The sequence below is a fragment of the Melospiza melodia genome, unplaced genomic scaffold, assembly GCF_035770615.1.
Source record: "Melospiza melodia melodia isolate bMelMel2 unplaced genomic scaffold, bMelMel2.pri scaffold_61, whole genome shotgun sequence".
Taxonomy (NCBI): domain Eukaryota; kingdom Metazoa; phylum Chordata; class Aves; order Passeriformes; family Passerellidae; genus Melospiza; species Melospiza melodia.
This window is the reverse complement of record NW_026948800.1, coordinates 2,266,632-2,272,678: the sequence shown is the minus strand read 5'-3', so window position 1 is coordinate 2,272,678 and position 6,047 is coordinate 2,266,632.

Genomic DNA, 6,047 nt, shown 5'->3' with positions numbered 1-6,047 from the left:
GGGGGTCCTGCAGCTGTGGAAGGAGATGCGGGGGGTCCCAGTGCCCAGGAATGGGCATTCAAGGGGGTCCCCGGGGGGCTCCCCAAAGCCTCTCCCGGGGGGCAGCAGGAGCTGGCTCAGGAGCTCTGGGCAGAGAAAAGGGGGTGACCCCGGCTTGGGAGAACATTGGGGACTCACACACGCCCCCGGGGGTCGTGTCCCCCCCCTCACCTTGTCCCGCAGGGGAGGCCCAGCCCCAGCCCGGGCAGACGAAGCCCCCGAGCCCCGGCAGCATCTTGGGGAGCGTCCGGGGCCGGGAGGGGCAGGATCCGGGAAACGGCGGCGGCTGCGGGGCCGCGGGTGCCTGGGAACCGCGAACGCGGCGTTGGCATCTGTGACAGCGGCGCGGCCTCAGCTGCCCGAGAACGCGGCCCTGGCTGGGTGTGCGCAGCCGGGGCTCCTGCAGGCGGCTTCCCTGGGCGATTCGCCAAGGGAATTGTTCGCGGAGCATTGGCCTGCGCAGGGAATTCCTAAAGGTGCAGAGCATTGGCCTCTGCAAAGCTCTTACACCTGCAGAGCATTGGCCTCTTTGAAGATTTCATCAACGTGCAGAGCATTGGCCTCTGCCAAAGGTTCCTGAATTTCCTTTGAAGGTAAAGATTGACTCAAGTTGAGCTTTTTGGTTTTGTCTCATCTGCACTCTGAGAGAGAATGGCAAAGGGAAGTGTAGGATGGGATAGGGCCCATCTTCTGGTGCAGCAGTTCAGTGGTTTGCCCAGCTGAGTGGATGAACAATATATGCTCTACTGATTGTGCTTTTTTTTTGCAATGAAGAAATGCAACATTTTTTAAATGTACTGGTCTATCCATTTTTTTCCCTATAGTGATTGCTTAACTGTTTAAATGTGAACGAGTTCTGTTCAAGTTTCAGTGGGTTGTTATCATCTGGTTATTAAAATTATTAGGGAGATGCCTCTGAATTGCTGCAGCAGCCTGGCTGCCCTCAGCTGACATTCTGACCAGAAGCCTTGTGAGTTCACCCAGCACATCAGAGAACCCACACAACAGGAATTCCATCCTTGGGTAGGGGATGGGGTTTCACTATGTCAGGTTGCACAAAGCTCCTGCTCCTGGACAATTCCTGGGATGGCACATCCACTTCTCTGGAGAAACAGTTTCAGTTTTGTTCCACTCTCATCATTGCAAATTATTTCCTCCTTCTAACAAATGTAAATCCCGCCTCATTCACATTAGAGATATTGACCGTGTTCTGCCACTGCAAGATTTGCCTGAAAATAGCTTTGACCTCTATTTTCCCATTTTCACAGACCTTGGAGGGGACCCAAAAACCTCCCAAGATGGGGTTTTGAGGCCTCATTAATAATCAGCAGGTGCAGGCTGCAGGCTCTGGGCTCAGAGGGGTGGAGACTGAGGACAGAACAGGAGTAGCCTGGCAGGGGCTGAAGGGTGGTTTCAGAGAGGCTGGAGCTTTTCTTCCTGGAGGATATAAGCATGAGAAGGAAATAATGGCAGCAAGGGCAGCTGGGGAGGTCCAGCCTGGGCAGCAGCAGAAAGGAATTTCCCTGCCATAGCCTGGAGCAGCCCCAGGCTCTGTGTGGGCAGGCAGAGGCAGGCAGGAGGCAGAGCTGGCAGCAAAGGAAGGGCCCAGCCAGGTGGGGCAGCCAGGGGATGCCGACAGCCTGCAGGGACAGAGGCGCAGGGCAGGGACACTGTGGGACAGCCTGGGCTGCACAGGGCACAGGGATGGGCAGCAGCTGCAAGACAGCCCTGCCAGAGCCAACTTGGGCAGCACTTTGGCCATGGCTGCTGGGCCTGGTCCTGGGGCCAGAGGGGACAAGTGACCCTTGCAGGCCTGGGGCCTCATTGCCTCCTTGTCCCTGCTCAGCAGCCTGGCAGGGGCCGCCCCATGCTCCTGCCCTTGCCATTGCACATCCCCACATGCCAGTGCCCATCCCGGGAAGAGCCCTGAGCAAGGAGGGAGGGACAGGATCTGCCGGGCCAGGAGCTGGGGCCCAGGCCTTGGCCCTTTGCATTCCTGAAACACATCCAGCTTTGCTCAGCACCAGAGACACCTTTGCCTTGCTTGTCCCCAGCTGTCATCACTGCCTACAGTGTTCTGCTCTAGCTGGAACTTGGGGACACTTTCTCGCTTGTGTCCCTGACAGGGATCTCTTCAAAGTCCAAGAGACTTCAGGGTTTCAATATAACTGAGTTCTTGAGTGTTCTATGAGATCACAGAGCTGCATGTGTCATCACATAGTAGGATGTGAGACCATAGAGCAGACTCTGCCATCATAGAGTGTGGCTCTGTGGCATCAGAGAGTGGGTTGTGACTTCACCGGGTGGCTGTGTAACATCATGGACCAGGCTGTGACATCACAGAACAGACTGTGACATCACAGTCTTTTATGACATCACAGCACTGCTGTATGACGTTACAGGGTAACTGAGTTAGCTGTGTGACATCACAGGAGCTGTGTGACATCACAGGTGATGTATGACATCACAGGAGCTGTGTGACATCACAAGGGGGCTATGTGACATTAAAGGAGCTGTGTGAAGTCACTGAGGACGTCAATCCTGCCCAGCTCCCCCTCACAGTTTACTCCAGAGAAATCCAACCCTGTTCATGCACAGTGGGGTCTCCTGTCCCCCCGGGTCCCCCTCTGCCAGTGTCACAATGATCCCTACATTCCATGGAGCCACACACCTCTATTCCATGTGTGCAATGCCAGCTCTGTGGCCCCATGGAATGGAGGGATCATTGTGACACCGAGAGGCCCCATGAAATCAAGGCTCCATTGTGACATTGCAGGGCCTCCTGTCATCAGTGGTCCATTGTGACGATTGGGAACCAAACAAGACCATTGTGACACTGCAAACCCCCTGTGCCCAAAGGTCCATTGTGACATTGTAGGGCTCATGGAATAGAAGAGTCACGTGACACTGTGGGGCCTGGGGAACCACGGAGGCCATTGTGACACTGCAAGGGCTGATGGAATCCTTGGCACCATTGTGACACTGCAAGGCCTCATGGAATCCTTGGGACCATTGTGACACTGCAAGGCCTCATGGAATCCTTGGCACCATTGTGACACTGCAAGGCCTCATGGAATCCTTGGCACCATTGAGACACTGCAAGGGCTCATGGAATGCAGTGCCCCTTGGTGCCAAGATCATCAAGAATTCAGTTGTCTCTTCTGCTAATAAAACACTGGGGCTCCGTGCTTTCCTTCCTATAGAAAAAGAACTCTTCCTTCTTCTCCAAGCATCCATGGCCAAAACTGGGATTTTACCTCCAAATTTCCTTATGTCCAGGTATTGTTCCAATAGGAATGTTGCCAGGACAAGTCTGGCTGGCAGTGGTTTCACAAGGGTCAGCTCTCATCTGTCCCCAAAACAGTGGGGAAGGCTCCGTACTCTCTTTTCTATGGGAAAAAAATGTCCTGCTTCTCCAAGTGCCCATGGCTGAGATCGAGCTTCCACCTCCAAAATTCCCTAAATCCAAAGACTGCTCCCAGACAAAATCTGCCATTCCAGTCTGATTGGCCTTGGCCTAGTGAGGCTCTCACCTGCCTTCTAAACACTGGGGCTCTGTGCTTTCCTTCCTATGGAAAAGAACTGTCCTTCTCAGCCAGGTGCCCATGGCTAGAATTGGGATTTCACTTCCAGCATTCCCTGTTGTGACAGACTGGAGGAGATTGTTGGCTGGAAACATTTTGTGTGTGGGGAGGAAGGGGCAGGTCCAGCCCTGCCCTGCCCTTGAACCCCAATCCCCCCAGAGCCTCTATCCCAGCCCAGCAGTGTCTGCCAGTCCCTGGCACAGCACAGGCAATGCTCCACAGCCACCTCTGCAGCCCCAGCCCAGCTCCTGAGGGACCAAATGAGCCCAAGGCCCACCTGGGGGAAGGGCCCAGGAAGACCAAGGGTATTGAAGGCTGACCACAAGGCAAGCACACATCTTGACTCTACCTCTTCTTGGAATTTCTATCTGAACATAGCTGGACTCCAGGGACTGGCAGCTGTGTGTGTGCTTCTCTAATATTTTTTGTTTCTTTCTCTCTTTCTGTGTCTTCTTCTAATTTCCTCTTCTTGCAAATATTGATTAACTTAAAATTGAATAGGCTTAGAGTTCATGAAGTTGAATGGGCCAAGTCAATGTAATGAGAAGTGTTTCTTTTTCATTGAATGTCATATTAAAGATTTTGCCAAAGTTTCTGTGATTTTCTAAAGTTCCCAGTAAAGACTGTTTTGTTGTTTTGAGCTCCTGAGTATCTCTTGTTGGGATTTCTCCAGGAAGTCCAATTCAGAATACAGAAACAATTGTAATTCCTTTTAAATATCTCCTTGACAGAGTTTTCTACTGGATGGAAGTCAGGGCTTGTGTGTCCTGCTTGGCACAGCCCAGGCAGGGCTTTCCCAGCCACATTCCACACTCCATTTCCCAGCTGCAGCCGCTGCTGCCTCTGAGCTGTGCTGCCCCAGCCCCAGGGACGCTCTCCTTGTCTGCCCATTCCCCCACGGTCTCTGGGCAGGGACGGCCTCAGTGGGGGCTGCTGACATCCTCAGCACCTTGGAGGCTGCTGCTGAATTTTCCTGCTGCAGAGGCTTGTTCAGCCTTCAGAGCTTCAGTGCAGGAATTCAGTGTCCCAGGGCTCATTAACATTCAGAACAGCTAAACAAGCTAAGATTCTGGGAATAATTTGATTTAATTAATAATTTGTTCAAATCAAACAAGTGGTTAATTAGTCAGATTTCAGAAGCCAATTCAATGTGAATACCCTGAATTAAAAAAAACAGCAAGAAAATATATTTTTAGGTCCTGTAATTTTTTTTTACTAGTAATTCATTGAAATGTGCAATCTCCAATTGACATTGAATCCAAGTACCTCCTCGTGCAGTTTGAATGGATATGAAAATCAAAACCTTTCATGGCTGACAATCAATCAGACTCTGTCCCTACCCCCACCCCACCATTTTCCCCATCCAAGGCTGGCACTCAGAGGAGCCTTGTGCAAATCTGAGCTCCCTCCAGCCCACACTGGACCTAGCCAACAGACCACAGTTGAACAGGATATAACTTAATAAAAATTACACCATTAAAATAACAATCACACAATTACAAACTCTTCTCTGAGCTATGTGCAATGTCCCAGCATGTCTGATGAATCCACTGTTCACAACTGATTTCCATACTAAAATTAATTTTTGACTAATGTGGTTCTGTGATAGATATAAACACAATTGAGTTCTTTTATCAGGATTCTTGTCCTGGACTGAGGACAGAACAGCTCAAACAATTCCTGATTTGCAAATCTATCAGTGGTGGATGGAGAAGCGGGTCAGGCTGCTCTTGGTGTTAAGGAAATGCTGAAACCAGCCTGACTCATTTCATCTGCTCATGCCCTGGCTGATCTCCCCTCTTTCCCCTTCTACCCATTGGCTTTTGTCTCCCCCCAGCCCCCGGTAAAGAGCCTGGCTCTGTGTTCTCCATCCCCTCCTCGCTGGCACTGCCAGGCTGGGTTGAGGAGCCCCTCAGCCTTCCCTGCTCCAGGCTGGACCAGCCCAGCTCCCTCAGCCTCTGCTCACAGCCCAAGGGCTGCAGCCCCACCTTGGAGGCCCTTCCCAGACCCTGCTCCAGCTGCCAGACATCTTTCCTGCCCTGGGGAACCCAACCCAGGCCACAATGACCTGGATAATCCCCGTCCTTGATGTCCTGGTCACACAGCCCTGGCCCCTTGTCCCCTGTCAGGCTCTGGGGTGGGTCCTGTGGAACATCCTTTGGTGGAGGCTGTGGCTCCAGGTGGGCCGGGGGGATCCCGGGGGACAGGGACCCTGCTGGGCATGAACAGCATTGGACTTGTTGGGAGAAACTGTGAGGGGGAGCTGGGGCAGAGTGACCAACCCAGTGACCTGACACAGCCTGCTGGGATGTCACACAGCCCCTCTGGGATGTCACAGCCTGCTCTGTGATGTCACAGCCCATTCTCCAATGTCACACAGCTGGTCTCTGATGTCACACCAGAGTCTGTGATGCCATAGTCTGC